The sequence below is a fragment of the Mirounga angustirostris genome, unplaced genomic scaffold (genome assembly GCF_029215605.1).
Source record: "Mirounga angustirostris isolate CCGP_5_RB_7025 unplaced genomic scaffold, mMirAng1.0.hap1 SCAF_1, whole genome shotgun sequence".
Lineage (NCBI taxonomy): Eukaryota > Metazoa > Chordata > Mammalia > Carnivora > Phocidae > Mirounga > Mirounga angustirostris.
Window position 1 is genome coordinate 126,229,311 of NW_026991709.1, and position 21,916 is coordinate 126,251,226.

Consider the following 21,916-nt stretch of genomic DNA (forward strand, 5'->3'; position numbering starts at 1 on the left):
TGAAAAATGATAGCCCTATAAGAGAGAAGTTTTGGGCCTTGTGAGAGAGGTTTTGAACATAGTACTTGGTGGATAAAAAGTTAATATTTTCTAATGACACTTTAATGTAGTTGATTCAATTCCCTAGACAATTTGCCTCTGCAGGGCAGGCTGTCAAGCCCTGCCTATTTCCTGGTCCTCTTCCTGTTTCCTAGTTCTTCCTTTTATATAGAACTCTTGACCTTCCTCAGTTAGTTTGCTCAATCTTGCCTGGTTTCTCCAATTCTCCTTCTTGGCCCCTTAGAGATGGTGAGGGTGGTACAAGGTAGGGCAAAGCACATGGCATGACTGTCCAGATGCTGGGGTACAGTTTTGGGGTACAGTGCTAGGTTGTGTGATCATCTGAAGTAACTAGGAGTGGCAAGAACCAAAGTCACTAAAAATAGTATCTTGGGATGGTTCAAAGGTCAAAATAATGGTGGTTTTTTTTTTTTTTCCAATGGGATGGCTTAGAAGAGGGGCATTAGCACCTCAATAATTCTATCACCAGTTCCTCTGCCCAAGCTGCACCAAGGAAGGTTGGGGTTGAGGTTATATCTCTTTTCCTGACAGAGCTATGTGCTGATTTAGGGTGGCTGGGGAATTGTGTGTATGTATGTGGGGGCATTCTTCAAAAAGGGAGAAAATCCTAGCAGCAAAAATTGGCTAATATGACCAAGAAACAAAAAGCTTCAGCCACATCTAACTGCCAGGGTCTTTTTGAGAGAAGATGTCCATTATACCTGCCTATTTCTGGGCAGGACTCAGAAAGTCCCTTCTTATGGATTAGGACCAATGGCCTCCAGTCCCCAACCCATCTCCACCAGCCAAAAGCAGCAGGGGGTGGTGGAAAGGACACAGGCTTGAGAGGAATATCTAGGTTCAAGTTCTACATTTGCCTCTGCAAACTTGTGTGACCTTCAGCAAGTCACAAACAGCATTCTAATCTCATTATCTCTAAATAAAGGCAAAAAATGGGTTTCACGGTCCTTTGGGATCTTTATTCAAATAATATTTATTGAATACCTACAATGTTCTAGATACTTTCTAGGTGTTAGGGGTATAGCAATAAACACAAAAGACTAAAACTCCTGATTTTATGTAGCTTATATTCTAGTGGAGGGAGCTTGATAATAAAGATAAGTAAATTATACTGTAGTTTAGAAGGTGATTAGTACTATGGGATGAAATACAGAAAAGTAGGGTAATGAGGACCAGGAAAGCTGAAGTTGGGAACTGGGGGAGAGGGTAAGTTGCAAATTCTGTGATACATGATTATTTGGAATCTCAAAGAATATCTCCAAAAGTAAATCTTCTGAGGAATAGGGATGTGATGCCTGGCATGTTGACATAACCAAAAAGAGGAAAATGAAGTTTGTCTTTCACAAAATAGTTGGGAATGATCTTAATTAGCATCTCTTACCTCTTCACTAGCTCATTTCCATGAGGAGAAGGTGGATCTCAATACTCACTTAGGGTTTGGGTTGGGAGTACTGACATGGAAGCCCCTGAAGCTCAGGAGGGGTGCAGTACAATTGAGAAAATCCTAGTTGCAACTAGGGATGATCCCTGGGAATCCCACAGAAGGAGTTTATAGGAGACAGGCAGCTTTGAGCTTTACAACCTAAGGCAGTATAATTATTGGCAGCCTCAGATTTACTGGTCAGGGACTTGCCTATCACTCTAAATGGCAATGGGTAACTTCATAGCATTGTAAGGAGCCAGTTAAAAATGACTCAATAAATGATCAGTAACTCACTGGAAACTCTTCCTCCTCCATGAATAAAGCACTCTCATTGTGCCAATGCTTGGTTATAAGTATTTTGGAGGTTCTTTCCCTTTCCCTTCTTCTCCTTTCCAGTCATTCATTCATATTCCCTCCCCCTCTCCCTCCTCTTTCTTTGCAGAACTGGCTAGCATATGTATTTAAGTTTTAAGATCCAGAACAAATTCATTTGTATAACTTTCCTAATTGCAAAGAACTGGGTAGAGGAATGAAAGAAAAAAGCCAAGATTGACACATAGCACATGACAATTGGTGCTAGCCAGCCTGCAGACATCACACAGTGCACTTGTACTTAACAAGTGCAGAAGCCACTGGGTGGTGGCTCCCGTTGACCATAATGTAAGTAATGGATTTCCTGGCAAACATTTACTATGTGAGTCCCAGCAGTTAATTGGCTCCCAAATCTGATTCCAGAAAAGACAATGCTTGGAAAGGTCATCTGAAAACCAGGACATTTTCCAGAATGTGCATTATGTCATAGCTTTCCAAATCCTTATCATATTATTCCATTCCTCATGGCCTCCTTTCTGAGAATTTAGGTACCTGTTCTTCAGACTCTCAGACAAGACAGATAAGCTGGTTGGAAAAATAATATAAAACTTCATAACAGGGAAACATTTTGTAGGTTTCCTTTGTTGGCACCACTTACATGACTACAATTTATAATAAAAGAGAACGTCTTCTTGTTATTAGATTGTATCACATTAACAGTGACACTGCATATACAAAGCTCTCTGGACTCATTCTGTAGGTTCAGGTAAAAATGTTTACAATGTGCTCTCTAGCTTTGAAGTGGAGCAAATAGGACTTCTGTCCTTTTTTTCCCTCAGCACTCACATTCCCAATTATTTCTACTACATCCTCTATAATAGTACTTCTCAAACTATTAGGTCCATATAAATCAGATTCTGTTCAGTACGTCTAGGGTGATGCCTGGAATCCTGATTTCTACAAGCTCTAAGGTGATGCCAATGCTACTTGGCGTTATGTTCCATAATGGAGCTCACATAGCAAAGGTCTCCATTTCCATACCAAAACTGCCCTGGCCTGGGTCTGCATCATCTCACTGGAATTTATGACAGCTCACTGGCCCTTCTGTTCCAAACTCTTTCTCCATATTGTCCAAGAGCCCTTTCTAAACTGTAAATCTGACACCATCAATTCTCTTTTTATCACTCCTTGAGTGGCTTCACATTGCCTACCAAATAAAGTCTCAGCTTCTTTTTTTTTTTTTAAAGATTTTATTTATTTATTTGCGAGAGAGAGAATGAGAGACAGAGAGCATGAGAGGGAGGAGGGTCAGAGGGAGAAGCAGACTCCCTGCTGAGCAGGGAGCCCGATGTGGGACTCGATCCCGGGACTCCAGGATCATGACCTGAGCCGAAGGCAGTCGCTTAACCAACTGAGCCACCCAGGCGCCCTAAAGTCTCAGCTTCTTAATGATGGCCTTTGGACTCCTTCATGGTTGGTTGGGTTCAGCACCTTGACAGATTCTTCTGCCACTCCCACATCTTAAGCTTGATGTTCATGTGTGGAAGCCAGCTCCCAAGATGATCTCAACGATCCTTGTCTTCTACCCTTGTATGTAGTCCCTCCCATGTTGCATAAGACTAACCTGTGTAATCACTAGAATTTTGTGTGACTTCCATGATCAGATCATAAAAGAAGTTTTGGCTTCTCCTTTGTCCTCTCTTGGATCATTTACTCTGGGAGAAGCCAGTTGTCTTGTCATGAGGACACATGGGCAGGCATATCAAGAAACCCACATGGTAAGGAACTGGGGCTTCTTGCCAACAGCCATGTGAGAGAACCATTCAGAAGCAGATCCTCCAATCCCAATTAAGCCTTTAGATGACTGCAACCAAATGAGACTCCTATAGCAAGAACCCTTCACCTAAGCTGCTTCCAAATTCCTGACCCATAAGAAATAGTAAGATCAACAGTAAGTTTGTTGTTTAAGTCACTCAGTTTTGGGGAAATTTGTTGTGCAGCAATAGATGACCTATACATAGTGTGCAGTTTCCCACAAACCACTGGTCCCTCTTCTGGGAAAACTTTTCATCTTGATACCTCCTAATCATCCTTTAGGACACAGATCTCTAGATGTTTCCTTCAGGAAGCCCTCACTGACCTCTTCCCTTAAAGATTTGGCCAGATGCCTTTTCTTTGGGCTTCTCTGATGCTTTGGGCATGTCTCCATATCTGTATTTATTATAATGTCTAGTCATTATCTATATGTCTCATAGCTCACTAGACTGTGAGCTCCTTAGATGCAGGGGACTGTACCATTTTGGTATCCTCAGTGCCAATCATAGTACCTAGCACATAGCTGGAATGAACAAATGAATGAAGTCAACTGCCCTGGAATCATGACTTTACAGCAACTATATCCCTTTATGTTCAAAGTTCTTTAAGCATATGTCACTACTTGCTTGACCCAGCATCTCACACAAGCCAGCCATGACTCAGTTAAATAACTGCTTAATTTCCAGGTTTTTTTATTACACCATTCATTCACTGAGTAAATTCAATGTCTCTTAACTAAAGGAAAACATCAGAATTACCTGTTGAGATTTAAAAGAACACATATATACACACACACTCCAGTACTGGCCCCAGAGATTCGGATTCACTAGCTGTGAGGTAAGCTCCAGACATATACATTTTAAAAGCCTCTATAGGTGACTCCTCATATCCAAGTTGCTATTCACTGGTTTATTGATGTTTAATCTATGTCCAAAGATAATAGGATATTTATAAGAACAAAAAATTACTAAAACCAACAATAACAAAAACTGAAACTCTTAAATATAAGAAGGTATAATAATAGGTAAAAGTGATGATAAGGCTGGGTGGGGGATATTATACCAGATAATCTAGGCTAGGAGAACTACTGCAAATGAACAAAAAATTTTTTTAGAACTTCCTTGGAGCCAAGGAAAAAAGATTTGAATGAATTGCACAGCTCTTAAACATTTGAAAGAGGTAGCATGTAAGTTCATCTGTAAAGACAACTTTTGCCCTCGTATTGAACTATAAGAGGAATTTGTCTCCCAAGTCTTTCCTCCGCCATCTTGCTCCGCCCCCCTGTCTCCCAAGTCTTTAAGTAAGAGGCCATTAAACAACACAGCAATGGTGTCTTTGATATTTTTTTTAAAAAGCTGTGCAGGACACTTACAGCTACTTTCAAGAAAAGCTAAAAGCGTAATGTAAAATTCTAGGGTGGTGAAGGTACTTCTATGGAGAACCAAATAATAACATATGTAGCTTTATTGTCATCTGAATTAATATAAGAGAATTACAGAACCTGGAGGAGAAAACAGCATGAATATTTCATTTGTTCTCAATGGTCTCATTTAGACTTTTTGCAGAAGCTCAGTAGATATCTCTCCACTGCAGCTCCTTACTTGGCAGTCCAAACTTGGGATATTCTCCCAACACATCTGTGCTTGCCAAGAATGGAAGGTGGAGAGAGACACCTGTAGTTATAGAATGAATGATAGGGATATTGGCCATAAAGGTTCTTGCACACAGGACTCAGAATCACAGCACCGTAGCCTCAACAAATGATGCAAGGATAGGTGTATTTAATCTGCAAATGAGTGCTGCCCTATAGTGCAGGCTACAATGATCACATCCAATCCAAAATACATGTTTTTGTCTGACAGATTGGGAACTAAAGGACAATTTTTAAATTATTTTTTAAAGATTTATTTATTTGAGAGAAAGAGAGAGAGCTGGCGGGGAGGAGGAAGGGCAGAGGGAGAGAGAGTCTCAAGCAGACTCCAGGCCTAGTGCGGAGTCTGACACGGGGCTCGATCTCACGACCCCGAGATCACGACCTGAGCCAAAACCAAGGGTTGGATGCTTAACCAACTGCACCACTCAGGTGCCCCTCAAGGACAAATTTTTAAGTGAATTAGTTTAGAGTTTCAAGGTAAAACATCAAACCTCAAAGGCATACAGAATGTTACAAGCAAGAAGAAGCTTCTGTCTGGAGGGAGTTAAATTAAAAAAAAGGACACATAATTAAAGGATCCTGTCTTGCCTATGTCTGGCTTTGATGGTTCCTAGTGGATCTATGCCAAACTGGCCCAACCAAGAATAACCAACTTTTTATAACAGTCAACTGGTCACTGAGGTATCAAACAGCCACCACCATACTCCCAGCTTTCCTTGCCAAACACAAAGGACAGCTTTGTGGGTCATGTAAAAGTGCTAGACTATAGGTGCAGACTGGGAAAGTATTGGGGTCCTAAAATGATACTTGATACCATTAATATTTAAAAAAAATTATGAAGATTGTACAGTTTAGAGATAGGCTTGCAAATTGTGATTCACATGTGAAGACACATTCTAACTGTGCTGTCCAATAGAACTTTCTGCAATTGATGGAAATATTTTGTATCTGTACCATTCATTATGGTGGCGACTTACTACATGTGGCTAATGAAAATTTCAAATTTTATTTAACTTCAATTTTAATTACTTTTAAAAGATTTATTTATTTATTAGAGAGAGAGAGAGAACGTGAGCAGTGGGGAGGGGCAGAGGAGACACACAGACTCCCCCTGAGTGGGGAGCCCTACATGGAGCTTGATCCCAGGACCCTGAGATCATGGCCTGAGCCGAAATCAAGAGTCAGATGCTTAGCCAACTGAGTCACCCAGGTGCCCCTAATTTTAATTAATTTGAATCACCACATGTGTTTAGTGGCTATCATATTGGACAGCACAATTCTATAGCATATTGACCAAACTGCTTCTCCCCTGGAACTGCTGAGGCTCTTGATTCTACCTGCTAATGAGAGGTATCCCCAAGTAAAGCTGTATGTTCCATGAACAACCTGGTCATGACTGTGCCCTGGGAGCTCTGGCAGCAGTCTCAACCAAATCAATAGGGCCTCCCAAGCCAGTAGTGCCAACTTTAAGTCTTGGGGGAGGAACAACCCCTCAGTCATCTGGGTGTCATTAAAAATCAACTTGAGCGCTATGAATTGTGCAAGACTGTTGAATCACAGATCTGTACCTCTGAAACAAGTAATACATTATATAGTAAAAAAAAAAAAAAGAAGATAGCAGGAGGGGGAGAATGAAGGGGGGGAAATTGGAGGGGGAGACGAACCATGAGAGACTATGGACTCTGAGAAATAAACTGAGGGTTCTAGAGGGGAGGGGGTGGGGGGATGGGTTAGCCTGGTGATGGGTATTAAAGAGGGCACGTTCTGCATGGAGCACTGGGTGTAATACGCAAACAATGAATCATGGAACACGACATCAAAAACTAATGATGTAATGTATGGTGATTAACATAACATAAAAAAAAATCAACTTGTCCAAAGAACTCTAGGAAATGAGGGCAGAGACATCAGGGTTAAAAGTACTATGTTACATCTGAATATCAAAAGCATCAGTAATATAACTAGAATTCAGCAGGTACTGAGTTAAGTACTTTCCTGCTGTGGTAAATAATGTGACTTGATTTTCCCAACCTCCATTCTACCCTCTTTCTAGCTGGAGAGGTTGAAAAGCTTAAAATCCTGTTCTCTAGACTACTGTGTGTAGCAATGTTCGAGATGTATACTACATGCTTGTGGGAAACCTGGAAGACAGAAGCAAGCAAGAGGCCACTGTCTTGCTTCTACAGATGCTGGCACATCTGTAAAACAGGTCCTGCTCAGAATGAGAAGCAGTGAGGCAGCTGTATGCAGCATTTCAGTATCCTGGTTATGGCTTTGTTGGTGCTTACACATGATTGCAGTGGTTTCTGGAGTCCAAAAGGAGTAGTTCCTGACCCCTGAATTGCTGCTACAGTGGTGTGTCCTTGAACCTAATAATTCCTGATTTTTGTTCTCTTAGATTTCCAGTGGTTTCATAAGCACCTAACTCCTATGTGCAATCCCTTTCTGCTTGAACTATCATTTAGCATGATTTCTGCTTCCTGTTTTCCTGATTGGCATACCTGCATTCTCTCATTTAGTTCCCTCAGCAACTCTGTAAGCTAGGTAATTTCTCCCTTGCCTGTTTTACAGATAATCATCAAGTCCAGTTCTGTTTGTAGTAAGTACTTTGCACACTCGTGGTCTCATCTTTTTTCTCCAAATAGATTTAGACCCATATCATGGACTGTTTTAAAAGCCAGGATATGTGCTTAGAACACCACTACTGCATCTCTTTGTGATGATTTGTACCCAAAGCAGAAAGGAACAGAATGTAATGACAACTTGGGAGAGGAGATGATGTTATCTTTGCTAGAAAATGGTGTTGTCATCTGTGGACATAAGTTCAGTCTCAGCTGGCTTCCCCCTGAGAAAGTCATAGTTCCAACTTCATAGAATCAATACCTAGTCACAGACAAGCAGCTATAAATGAGGTTCTTGCTCATGAGCAATCTGGACAAGAGAACGGGATAGCTGAAGTTATCTATTACCAACAGGGAAAACAGTCTAAAGGATAGCCTTTTTTGGGTGAATCAATACCGTTATCTATTTCTCTAAAGTCGAGTATCTAAACTCCAAGAATTTTCACCTCCAGAATCCCAATACTCCACAAATCACTGATTATCCTCTTTGTAGCATGAGATACTGACCACACCATGAACATATCAAACAAATGCTCTGAAACAGCAGAGCTAACTTCTCTTATCTCAGGCTTGAGAGGAAGAAAAAAATCATTTCCAAACTGGATGTGACTTTGGCAGCAGATGTCCTATCCTTTGCCTTCTAGCAGGGGTTGCGTGGTCTGGAGAAGGGCAGCATGACTGACTAACTTTTCCACTTTATTCAAATGCTGCCTGCAGGCTTAGATTTACTCAGGCTGGAGATCATCTGTGTGTTCTCACTCTTCCCTTGCTAACTTTGGGCCACTTGCTGTTTGAAAGTCCATACTTCCAGAAGCTGGCATGAATGATGTAATTCAAACTCAAACTAGTGAATATTACTTTTTAGTATCAATGGAATCTCTAAGTATTACCACTCAGAATTTTTCACCCTTCCAATGAGTCAAAAGTAAGGATGCAGTGTTCAGGGATTTGAGGGAGGTCAAATTTTAAGAATTTCTAACGCTCTATTTTTGTAAGGATTTTTCTTATTCACCACAAAAATACTATATAAAATGAATCATTTTTGAATTTAAGTGAAAGGAACTATTTCACAGAAATCCTTTGGTAGACATAAACACAAGATTATAACCTACTCATTAAACCAACAAATCTGTTTTTCATTTCAGTGAATACTCTTTAATGTTTATCTTAATAACTCAGAAAAATCATGAGCTCATCTATGAGCCAGAAGATTTCTTCAGATCCATGAAGAAATCTCACTGTTACACTTACAAGTCAGATTCTCCAAGCACTAAACAGATTTACTCTAACTATAATTAGGATAGACTAATAATGTAGTAAACAGTAGCATATGTAGCATACCAAAAGAACGGATACAACTTTCAAAGGTGGCACACATTTAAGCAATAACTTAGCTTCAGATGATACAAATGCTCCTTGCTACTTAATTGTTTATGCAGAAAAATATAATTCAGCTAATTTCTCACTTGTCACTCCAATTTATTCCCTTTAAATTACCACATGGTATTTTGATTATTTTTCTCCAAGAAACTACAAGCATTTCCAGTTCACCACTGCCTGGAGTTCTTTTTGGTGCTCTCCACTTTACCTGGGGGGTATCCTCAAGGGGTCAGGACAAAGCAATTGGCTTGCAAAGTTTTATACACCATCGCTATGACCTATAGCAGCAGAGAACTTCCAAAACTTTGGAAGGCTTAAGTATCTCAAATGGTGGTTCTCACTGTCATTACATTAGCAGGGTATTTGGAATGAAAATTTGTTTTATAATAATAAGCCAAGAGCCCATTCTCAGGAGATTTGGAAAAAAGATGCCTGGCAGAAAAGGGATTCTATTTGGAATTTTTGTCAAGATTTTTGCAAAACAACTCTGTTATGTGAAAGGGGTAGGATTACTGGACCACAGTTATTTAAGGCAGGAACCACATCTCCTCCTGCTTGCATCCTCAGCAGGCAGTGGGGCTTGACACTCAGTAGGCACTTACTAGATAGATACCTGAGGAACCAAATACTCAAAATCCACAGATATCACAACACTCATTTCTAATGATAGAAATGGGGATAGGGTTCCCTGCTTTCCCCAGACCCTCTGTCTTCGTTGGTGGGCTCACAGAAACTTAAAGCAGTAGAGATGAAAGCTCAGTGCTGTTTTTCTTTCTCCCCCCCCCCTTTTTTTTTGAACAATCTTTCTATATTACTATGGAATACCTGGTACCAGGATGCTCTGTATATGAAAGTAGGAAGGAGGAAAAGCTCATGAGTTATGTAGTTCATAAGAAAATCTGCCCAGAGGGCAACCTTTTTGGCAATCTGCAAAGCTTGTGCATGTTCCATTTTATAATAAATGCATTTAAATAATACATGACACTATATAGAACAGATATAATATGTTGAAAGAGATCCACTGAGCCCAAGGAAACTGCATAAGTATGAGATTATTAAATAAGGGAATATTTTCAGACAATTGAAAAAAATATTAGGAAGAATTTAGTCCATAAATAGGACACTTTCTCATTTCAACACATAAAGGTAATAGCTGCAGAATTCCAAAGATGAGTATATGAGGCAATGCAGAGTGAAGGCTGGATATTAACCTGGGACCTGATCTGAATGGTAAGTACATTGGTTACTGCATTTACAAAGGGCAGGGATAAACTAATGAAACAAAGACATCTGTTAGTGATGCTCACCCTCTGATATGTGCAGCTTTAGGGCCAGGTATGACCAAAGTTAGAATCTGAGGAGAGAAATGCATGCAGCGACTGACACTTTGAACTACAGAGTTAAGTTTCTCCATATCACTTTTGCACTTCAACGACCATAGCTTACTAAAACCCAAGCTGGGAATGTTTCTGTCCACCCAAAGCAGTCGCTGTAACACTGTGGGAAACCTTCTATCCAGTAGATTAATTTTGTGTAAGGACATGTGAAGAAAGCTTCTTTAGCTTCTTGATTTATGACTTTATTAAAATGTTTGGGCTTCAAATCTCCATCAACATTTATTAGAATTAACAGCTTCTTAAAATGGAAATATTCAATGATAAATTAATGCAGCTTGGATCTTGTGTGAGGGAAAAGCAAGGCACTCTAGGCACCCTTTATATACTTCCAGGAAAAGAGTAATATTTTCTGCCCCTGTATACAAGTCAGTCTCAGGAATAAGAAGAGGTAAGTCAGAGTGTGAAGAGAACAATCATGGATTCTCAGTCAGGAAGAGTAGAGATTCCAGCATTCTTTTCAGAAGTGCATTAAGAAGGTCTAAATTGTTCCAGCTGTAGAAAGACCACAACCAACTCAGAAACCAAAGGGCTGCTATATCTGTTGCAAATATTAATCGGGTTGGGGTCCACAGAAATCCCAATCCAAATATGTAACTTCCAGGTGTACTGTTTGAGAAGATTCCTACAAGGACACAAGAGTGCAAGCTTCCTAGTAGCTCTCACTTTTTCTTATATTTAAGCCCTCAGCTACACCTAACAGATATTAAATATTTGATGAATGAATGAATGAATGAATGAATGAATGAAACAAAACAGCTACCACTTCCAAAGAGAGTCCCAATTTTTCCCTTGTTGTTTCTCACTGTCCATTTGTTTAAACTATTCCAGGATCTAGAGATGATGCAGTTATTGCCATCAGCACCCAAATTCAACAAAGACTCACAGATCCCTTTTCTTTACCAACTCAAGTGTGGACAAGCAGCTTATAAAATTAATGGTTAGGACATGTTTTACCTTGTTGCCTGCCAGGGTTGATTAAATGTGACCCCCTCACTCTGTATCATCCTATCTATGAGCAAGTCCTATTGCCTCACTTCCAAGATGTGTCCTGACTTTGTTTCCCCATTTCTGTGACTACCACCCTTGTTCAAGCTATCACCATCTCTGGCCTGACTACTATAATCACCTTCTAATTGGTCACCCTGCCTCCACTTCCACTCCCAATAATCAATTATCCACAAAGCAGATAGCTATCTTTTCAAAACAAAGCATATCATGTTATTTCTGTTTCGAATTCTCCAATGGCTCCTCATTACACTAAAAATAAAACACAAATTTGTTGCTCTTGCTCACCCCCTCTATACCTCATCTTATTCCACTGGTCTACTCCCTCACTACACTCTAGCCACATTGGCCCTTTAGCTGTTCGTCAACAATCCTGAACATGTTCCCACCTCAGGGTCCTTGCCCCTTTAGTCCTTCTACCAAGAATGTCCCTTTTTATTCACTTGGGCAGAGCAGGCTTTTTATTGTCATTCAGGTTTTTTTGAGGGGGGGAGAGTACACGATTGGGGGGAAAGAGGGAGAGAATCTTAAGCAGGCTCCATGCCCAGTGCAGAGCTTGACGCAGGGCTTGATCTCACCGAAATCATGACCGGAGCCGAAATCAAGAGTTGGATGCTCAACAGACTGAGTCACCCAGGCACCCCTGTCATTCAGATTTTAGCCTAATGTCACCTACTGAGATGCCTTTCTTCACCACTCAAACTAGCTACCCAGTCACACCTATCACAATAATCTTGTTGGATCTCTGCATTGTAAGGTTCTTTCTAAGGTTTAATTTCCATATTGTATGGGTTCCCCAATTAGCATGTAAGTTCCAAGAGGGCAGAGATCTTAATGATCTTATTCACTTCGAAGAATGATCCCTGGCACATAGATCTCAATATTCTTACTAAAAATTAGAAAGTCTAAAACAGTCACATGTTAGTGGCTTGGCAAGCAAGAAAATACTTTATTGAATGTGGGTTCCTGAACTAAGCTAGGTGTTAAGCAAAGACACTTAACAGCTGGCTCAAGGTATACATTGAGTTGGTGAGTTGGTTTAGTGGCTTCCACATATGGTGAGTCTCATTCATCCCTTGTATCCACAAAACCAACTCTTAGTCTCCTTGGCTCTGGGCTCTATTTCCACAAGGCATTCCCCTATTTGTACCCTGGAGAGTCTGCTGTGGGCATCCACATGCACTGTGCCAATTCAGGAACTGTCTCCTTGACCACTTGGGCCATTCAAAGAACTGATGTGCCAGATCCATTTTTCCAAGGCCTGTCCTATATATAAGAATCACATCCATTCTCTAGGTATTGGAAAACGTTCTTTGCCCCTTGTGCTAAATTGTCAATACTAGTAGCCACTGTGTACTGTATTAGGGCTCAAATACACTCTTTCTCCTCCAGTTGCAAAACTCATTGTTTCCTTTTTGGTAACCCATATTTTCCCTAACCAATAATGTGAAATAGCTGAATGAACACTGGGCTTGAAGTCAGAGTCCGGGGATTAAAATTCTATTATTTAGTTGTAGCCAATTCAATCCTGGATATATGATTTAACCTTACCAAGCCTCAGTTTTCTCATCTGCATAATGGGAATTATACTATCTGCCTCTTAAATAAATAGGTGAAAGCTCTGGGGCTTGCATTCTGTAGGCAATATATAGCTGAGCCAAGGAGGGTGGCAAGTCCAGAACTCACAGACTTATCCACTTCTCAGTGGCTTCCTCTAGTAGTTCCTCAAGTATTCATAGGGGAGAGAGAGATTCTTCCAGAAGTCCTTCAAAAGAGTTTTAGAAGAACAAAAACACTTCTTTGTCATCAAAACACAGCTATCATAAAGGATGACATCTCACCACAGACTACAGAAGCTTTAGAAGCAAATGGAACTAATCAGACCATGTTTATTGAAGTGCCAAGTCAGATGACAACACTAAATTATGTAAGACTTTGACTATTATTAATAATGTTAAGTGCCATGAAGGTCTCATTGGTGAGTGGGAGGAATGTTAGTGAACATTACTATTCTGTATTAAAAAGCTACCTATCAGGACAGCCTGGTACTGAAAATTAAGCCAAGGGAAAATGTGAGGATTCCTGCATTACTATGGGCCTGTAAAGACTAGCTTAATAAAGCTAGTCTAACTTAAAAAGGAATTATCCTCAAATCATTAACAAGAGCCTGCTCAATATTATATATGTGTGTGCAAATTTTTCTTCTCTCAATTTTACATTTAAATTTTTCTATATTTTGTCAGTGAATTGTAAGCCACTTGAAGCAGAGATCAGCCCACTGTTTCCTAAGCAACAACTAAGAATAAACATTTTCTCTTGGAAAACTTCCTCCAGGCTCTCAGATGGGCTCATCAGGTCCTCCAGAATGCACATCTGTGATTGGCAGAGCTTTCTGCTCCAGGGTTGCTCCATAAACATGCCTTGACACCACAAAGAATCTACTCGAAAGTGAGAGATGACCTGCTAGAAAACAGCAGATTTTTCAACACAAAAGGGGAGCCAGAGGTGAGTGTGGGAGGTGGGGTGGGTGAGAACAAGGAACACAGGCACGAGGCACTGTGAATCAGTCACTATGCTACCATTTTTACGGACACTACCTCATTGGACCTTGGAGGAGGAGTTATACTTTTTTTTTCCAATTTAATAAGTGAGGAGGTAAACCAAAGTCCCTCAAACTGGAGAGCCAGGATTAGAAAATTCATGATCTTTTCGTATATCCACTGGCCTTAAAAGGTTTGCATTATTGACATTCCAATTCAATTTATGAGATTTAGGAGTCCTTAGAAGGAAAAAAAAGGAACAGAGTTTAATTCTCAGGTAGTTTTCACTGGCAGCTGCAAAGCTCACAGACCGCTGGCTGGGCATTGACCTCACCAGGGTACCACCTGGACTTCTGTCTGAATGAGAATTATGCTCTCTTTTTCTTCAAGGTTTCTCATCCAGCCTTAAACCATAGTCAATTTCAGATCCCTTACTAGAGAGCTACACGAATAATTAATAATTTCCACTATTTATTTGGTATCTATTAGGTACCAAGTGTTGTGTTTGGAGCTTATCATAAATAATCCCATTTAATCCTCACAAACCCCTACATGGTAGGTTATATTATTCCTTCTATACAGATGAGGAAATGAGACAGCTAATAAATGGCAGGACCAAGATTTAAATCAAAACACAAACGGCAAGCTCTTTTCATTTTATACAGTTCACAATCACCCCATAGAAAACCAAAATAAAACTGGCATCTTGAATACTTGAAAATAAAGCATAAACAGCAATATTAAAGGTCAAATTAATTTAGCACATTAGAGTTTGGTTTTGCTCCTCACCTACTCTAGTCATGCTAAACACGAGCAACATAGATTATATGGAATATAATGTTTGCTAGAAAAATTTCAAGACAATTCTTTTTTTAAAGATTTTTTTTTTTTTTTTTTATTTGACAGAGAGAGAGATAGCGAGAGCAGGAACACAAGCAGGGGAGTAGGAGAGGGAGAAGCAGGCTTCCCGCTGAGCAGGGAGCCCGATGTGGGGCTCCATCCCAGGACCCTGGGATCATGACCTGAGCTGAAGGCAGACGCTTAACGACTGAGCCACCCAGGCGCCCTCAAGACAATTCTTTTGTAAAAATGCAATCTCTGCTTCTAACCAGCAGCATCTGTGGCACTTGCAATCTAAAAATCAGGCAGAGGAATTCTGAAAACATAGCAATTGAATAATTATTTCCTATTTTCTTGTAATTCAAAAGACAATAAAAAAGTTACAATCTCTATTTCCTGACATGTCCACAGGTCTGTTGGCACAGAAAGAGTGTGTTTTAGTGCTTTCTCAGCTGTACTAACAATCAGCTAATCCTGAAACTGATTTCCTATTTCCTTTCTCTGTATACTCCAAATTTAGTCCAAGAGACTTAAATGATACCATCTCTTTTTTTCTAAATAGACGTCATTTTAAGATAAAAAAAACTCTACCCCTCCTCCAAAAAAAAAAAAAAATCACTGCACAATGCTTTGCCCTGTGTTCATAGCATGAAAAGATGTTTTACAGTCCCTTGCTCTCTCCATTTCTCTCTTTTCTTGGCCCCTGGCCTGATTCCCTTCCCACTCTAGATGAGGAGATCATTTTGCTCTCCCCCAAGTCTTGAAGACAGGTACCGCAGAAGGAGAGGTTCTGCAGAGGATGAAGAAGAGCAGCAGCAGTGATGCTGGAGAAGGCAGAGTGCTCTTTGGGTGCTGGGGCTGCACCTCTGCCCCTGGGTTGCAGGGACTGGGAGGTGAGATGGCAGCAGCTGCCTCAGAGACAAGAAAGCGACGCATGAATACCTGAGGAACTGCTCTGGACTTCCATCACTTTGGCACTTGTCTTCCTCATCACCAGGAATCAGCCAAAGTTTACAACTAGGCAACATCTACTCTGCCCAGTTCAGATATACAACTTAATCATAATCCTAAACCTAAATCTAATGGGATGAAGGATTTTCATCCCATTTCTTTTCTCCTTTACTCAATAACAGTTCTCATAGAGAAGGAAAAGATGAGAGGCAAATCTAAGCTTTTTAACTTTAACCTAATTGGCCAACTCAAGCTTTAAGATACTAGTGAATAGATGACAGGTAGATCTGCTGTATTCAAAGCGGGAAACATAATATTGCTTTAGATTTTGTTTTGGGAGGGTCAAGTTTTATGAGGTCAGATCTGATTGTTGAAAATTTCTGGACATGAGCAAGGCTTAACCCATGCAAAAATAAATTGCTTTTCTAAGGCTTATTAAAAATACATTTTTAACTATTCAGAGAGTAGTCATAAACTATCAGAGACAGAATTAGAGTGTAATCTGTCCATAGCAACAGAGAAGAATCACTTTAATTCTTTATGATGGCGCCTCATGTCCTGCAAATTGTGGATTGGTTAAGAGTCTACAGTCAATCCCTCAATAACTCCCACCAGCACCTCATTACTAATGAGACTGTGACATCTTAGGTCATAAAAAAGGTGCTGTTATATAACACAAGTGCTATGTAGCAGCCTCAGGTCATGAATATTAACAGACAGCCTCAAATGGGATGATATCAACGAAGACCTCCTGCCAACCTCTATCCAAGAAATAAACCAGAAGGCAGCACAATGTGTCCTTGCAGGCATTCTGAAATCAGGGGTGATGGATGTAGGCACCATATCCTTTGTAGGTCTGATGATTGCCATGATCCCTCCTACCAATTCATGACTACAATCGTTTTCTTGGGCAAGAATGACCCATAATTTTCCTTTCTCCTATTATCTTTTTCTGGGGATTTTCACATTAAACATATAGTAATCTCTTAAAGTAAGTTGTGAAGCACTTAACTGGTTAGTTTATCCCACTGATACTTACTAATATTCATACTTCTATCTTGTCCTATTTATCTAACTTTATGCCTATTTCCCCCTCTTTATTGTCTTCCTTTGGACTGTATTTTTTTTCTTATTCCAATAGTTTTTTTGCTCTACTTGTTTGGAGTTTATTTCTATTTTTTTTAGTGGTTCCCTTAAAATTCTTTCATGACTACTTGACAATGTATTTTCCATCTTCTCAAACACTATAAGAATTTAAGACTTTGATTCCGTTCAACCCCTTCCAATTTATATGCTACTATTGTATAGTATATTTTAGTTTTTTCTTTAACCCTACAATTAGACATTATTTTGTTTAATATAGAAAATTACTAATTTCTTTGATGACCTTCCCTCTGAGAAGAATTTCCTTCTTCCTGAAGCACATTTTTCAGAAGTTCTTTAAATGAGGGTCCATCTGTGAAATGTTCTATTAAAAAACAAACAAACAGAAAACATCTGAACATTATTTTGCTCTCATGCTTTAAAGATAGTTTTATTAGATCCATAATTCTAAGTTGACAGTACCAACTATAAGCATTTTATTTTTTTATTTTATTTTTTTTTTTTAACTACCAGCATTTTAAAGGTATTATTTCACAGTCTCCTGGATACTATAGTGGTTGCAAAGTCAACTGTCAGTTTAAATGTTATTTCTTTCTAAGTAACTTTCCACTGGCTGCTTTTAAGACATCTTTTTATCTGTAATTTCATTATTTATCCAGGTATGGAATTTTTTATTTTTTCTTAAGATTCACAGTATTGCCAGAATCTGAGCATTCATATCTTTCATACATCCTAGCAAATATTCTGCATTACATCTTCAAATATTTCTTCTGCCTTACTTCCTCTATCCTTTTCTTCTTGAACCCCATATATTAGGCCTTCTCTTACTGTCTTACATATCTCAATCACTCATATTTTTTACCTTCTATTTCTCCATAATATATTCCAGGTAATTTCTTTTTTTTTCCTCAAAGATTTTATTTATTTATTTGAGGGAGAGAGGGAGAGACAGAGATAGCCAGAGAGCATGAGCAGGGAGGAGAGGAAGAAACAGGCTCTCTGCTGAGCAGGGAGCCCAACACGGGGCTCGATCCCAGGACCCTGGGATTGTGACCCTAGCCAAAGGCAGATGCTTAACCAATTGAGCCACCCAGGCACCCCTATTCCAGGTAATTTCTTAAACTCTGTGTTCCAGCACATTAAGTATTTTTTAAAGATATTTAATCTGCTATTTAATCCATCCACTGAGTTTCAAATTCTAAATCACACATTTTTTAGTTCTGTAAGATCTAGCTAGTTCTTTTTTTCAAATCTAACTGGTTAATTTTAATAGTTTATTATCTCAAGATTCCTCTCCCCCATTTCTATCTTCTATTTGTTCAAATATTTTTACCTATTGTAACAGACTGTCTTTCTAAGATGGCTACAACAATATTTCTGGTTCCAAATTCCCTCTCAGAACCTTGACAGCAGCCCTTATCAAGAGGTGAAGTCTCTTTTCCCTTCTTCCAAACCTGGCTAGGCCTTTGTGATTGATTTTTTTTTTTTTTTTTTTTTGCCACGAGGTGTGTTTTATTTTCATTAAACATACAAATAATTTGCTATAATATTCCAGGGCAAACCGGAGATTTTGGCAGTCCGATTGGGGAGGGGGTCCCCTCAGAGACCTGCAGGCCGGTGGCGTCGGCATGGAGTGCCCGGGTTCACAGTGCAGCTTGTCGCTCGTGTCCATCTTGCAGGTGGCTCTTCTTCCTCCACATCACGACTGGGGTGTCTCGAAGATGACGGGCGTGGGGAATCCTCTAGGTTCTTAGGAAATTTCACTCCACTTCTCCTGCTCAATGTCTCTTTGGTCGGCAGGGTGTTCTCCTGCATCTCCGTTTCCTTCAACTTGGCCTTATCGAAGCTGGCGATTTCCCCCATGTCCAGCTTGTCTGCCATTTTCTTAAAGCGATCCGTGGAGTTCCGCTCCGAGCCCGGCGCCTGGTGCTCCCACTCACGTTGCTGCAGCAAGAGACCGACTGATTTCTTTTTTGAATAGAATCCTGTAGGAGTCATGCTACATGATTCTGAGGCTAGGTTAGAAAAGGTGATAGAACTTCTGCCTGTCTCCGCAGACGCACTGGGAACCAGCCACAATGCTGTGAGTGAGTCCAGGCCACATGGAGAGGCCACATTTGGATGTTCTGACTGATAACTCCAGCTAGGGCCTCAATCACAGCCAGCATGAACCACCAGAAATACGAGTGAATGAACCTTCAGAGTATTGCAGCAGCCAGCTGTTGAGTTGCTCCAGCCTTCCAGTCATCCAGCTGTGGACCCAGGCAACATGGAGCAAGGAAAACCATTCCCCAAATTCAGAGTTCCTGACCCACAGACTCCATGAGCATAACTACTGGTTGTTTTATGTCACTGAGTTCTGGGGTTATTAAACATCAACAGATAATGAGACTACTACCATAGTTCATATTCAGTACCTGATAATTCCAATATCTAAAGTTCTTGGCAATCTAAATCAATCTCTCTCCCTAGCCTCCCTCTTCTCTCTCCTTTCTCTCCTCTTTCTTTTGCTGACTCTCGCTATCAGTTTGTTTCCTTATGCATTTGGCAATCTCTTATTAAAATCTCATATCTGACTGAAGTTAATCTCTAGGTATCCTCAGCCCCCTTGGTTGAGGATGCTTTCCTACCAAGAGAGTTTCCATTTAGCTGGCCCCCAGAGGTGCTTGTTACCCACATGAAATATTTTTATTTATATCTCCTCTTAGAGTTACTTATATTACATATATAATATGGATTCAAAATCCAAACTGCAAGAGCAGGGATATGGTTAGAAATTCTCAAGGGGGCTAGCGTTATTACTATTTTTTTCCACTAATACCCATAACAGTGACTGATAGCTTTGTTCACTGGCCGCTTTTGTTGCAGGTGGATTTTGTTTTCCCAGGCACATTCATTCAACCTACAAATATTTAATGAGTATCTTTTATATGTTCTTTAATAGGAATATGACTCATGTTCCTTCACATGACATGTTTAGGACCTTCAGGTGTGCTGAAGCCAGGTTTACAATTTAGTTTTTAAAATTACCTTTCCAGCTAGCTATTTCCCTCACCTATTGGAATTACCCAAAGCTCTATGAGATCAGGCCTATTTTTCTTTTACTTTTGTTAATGCTTATAATAACTATAATAGTAGTCATTATATCTCCTGAATATCAGGAGATATTCAGAACACATTTTTTGTTTATTTAGCCTCTTCTCCCCAGTTTTATTGAGGTATAACTGACAAACAAACACTGCACATATTTAAGGTATACATGGTGATATTTTACAATACAAATATAGTAAAATAATTACCACAATCAAGCTAATTAACCTATTCATAACCTCACATTTACCTTTTTTTTGTGGTGAGAACATTTAAGTTTTCTTCTTTTAGCAAATTTCAAGAATACAGAACACATTTTTGAAGATGATTATCAGCCAACCAAGGAAAGCTTGGTAAACAATGAAACCAGGTGAAACTAAATTAATCACCGGCAAAAGAAATCTTTCTACAGATTTAGAATTCAAAAAACCTATCAGAAGGGTGGTATGCATTTCAGTTTTCTGTACTGATTTGATCATACCTAAAGAGTTTAATACATTTTTATAAGCAGTGACACCTAGGATGGAGTAACTGAAAAGATCATCTTGTGCTCTCACTTATATTTCTTCTTTGGTGAGCTTTTCTCAGCCTATCTGACTCCAATGCAGATTCAATGACACTCAGGACCTTTTTGTTTGTTTTAGGCCAAAAACATCCATCCATTCTTAATTCTACAATACTAAGAGTAGGAATAAACTTATAGACCATTTTTTATTTTAATGTTATTTTTACAGGTGGATAAGCTGAGACTCAGAAATGGATAAAATGATGGATAAAAGTCAGTTAAGCATCTGCCTTCAGCTCATGTCATGGTCTCAGAATCCTGGGATTGAACTCAGCAGGGAGCCTACTTCTTCCTCTCCCTCTGCTGCTCCCCTTGCTTGTGCTCTCTCTCTGGCTGTCTCTCAAATAAATAAATAAATAAATAAATCTTAAAAAAGAAAAAAAGAAATGGATAAAATTAGGCTCAGATAGGTGAAATAACTGATAGGAAGTTAGCAACAGAGCCAGCATTATAATCTAGCTTTTCTGACTCCCAGAAAAATGTTTTCTGTCACAGAACTACTCTTCTTGTTTTATGGGATATTTCTTGGGTAAAATAGCAACTCCTGTAATAGGTTGCTCTACATTCTATGGTTTTTTTTGAACACTGTACACAAGAATGAATGTCAAAGACCTCCTAGCCCAAGACTCCCATTTTATAGATGAGTGATCAGAGGCTTAGAGAGGTTTCCTCATCTACTCATTTAGTTCTCAAAATGTCATAGCTTCTTCACCCTTCCATTTTCTGTTTCTGTACCTTTCATTATACACTCAACTCTCTTCTCTGATTTTACTTTCCACTTCCTCATAGGAACATGAAATGCAAGACTTCCTTACATACTGTATGAAGAAAATACAAGAAAACTTGTATTAAAAAAATCTAAAAGGAAAGTTATCTGCTGGGTCCCAGTGTGAATTTATAATTACAGCATCATAAATTGTGTTTAAACATTGTTGTCCTAATGACTCCACTGCTAAAATTTTCATTCAGGTCCTCTGAATAGCCACATAACTTTAGGAGGACACTGTCAACAAAGTCTATAATGTGAATGGTGTCCCTACTATCTGCAGTTCACAACCTGAATAACCTTAAATGATAGTCCTGTTTTCATTCATCTCACATATCCAGACCTGTATAGCTCTTTTAATACTACCACAGCAAGAAGTTGAAATGAATCATG

The 21,916-nt window shown here is 39.5% G+C and overlaps 1 protein-coding gene and 1 pseudogene across 31 annotated transcripts in view; both read right to left on the reverse strand.

Moving 5' to 3' along the window:
* Nucleotides 1-21,916, reverse strand: part of TMEM108 (transmembrane protein 108) — a 695,879-nt gene that overhangs the window by 113,967 nt on the left and 559,996 nt on the right. The gene's annotated exons all lie outside the window — the stretch shown is intronic.
* Nucleotides 17,477-20,203, reverse strand: LOC135364051 (thymosin beta-10-like; annotated as a pseudogene).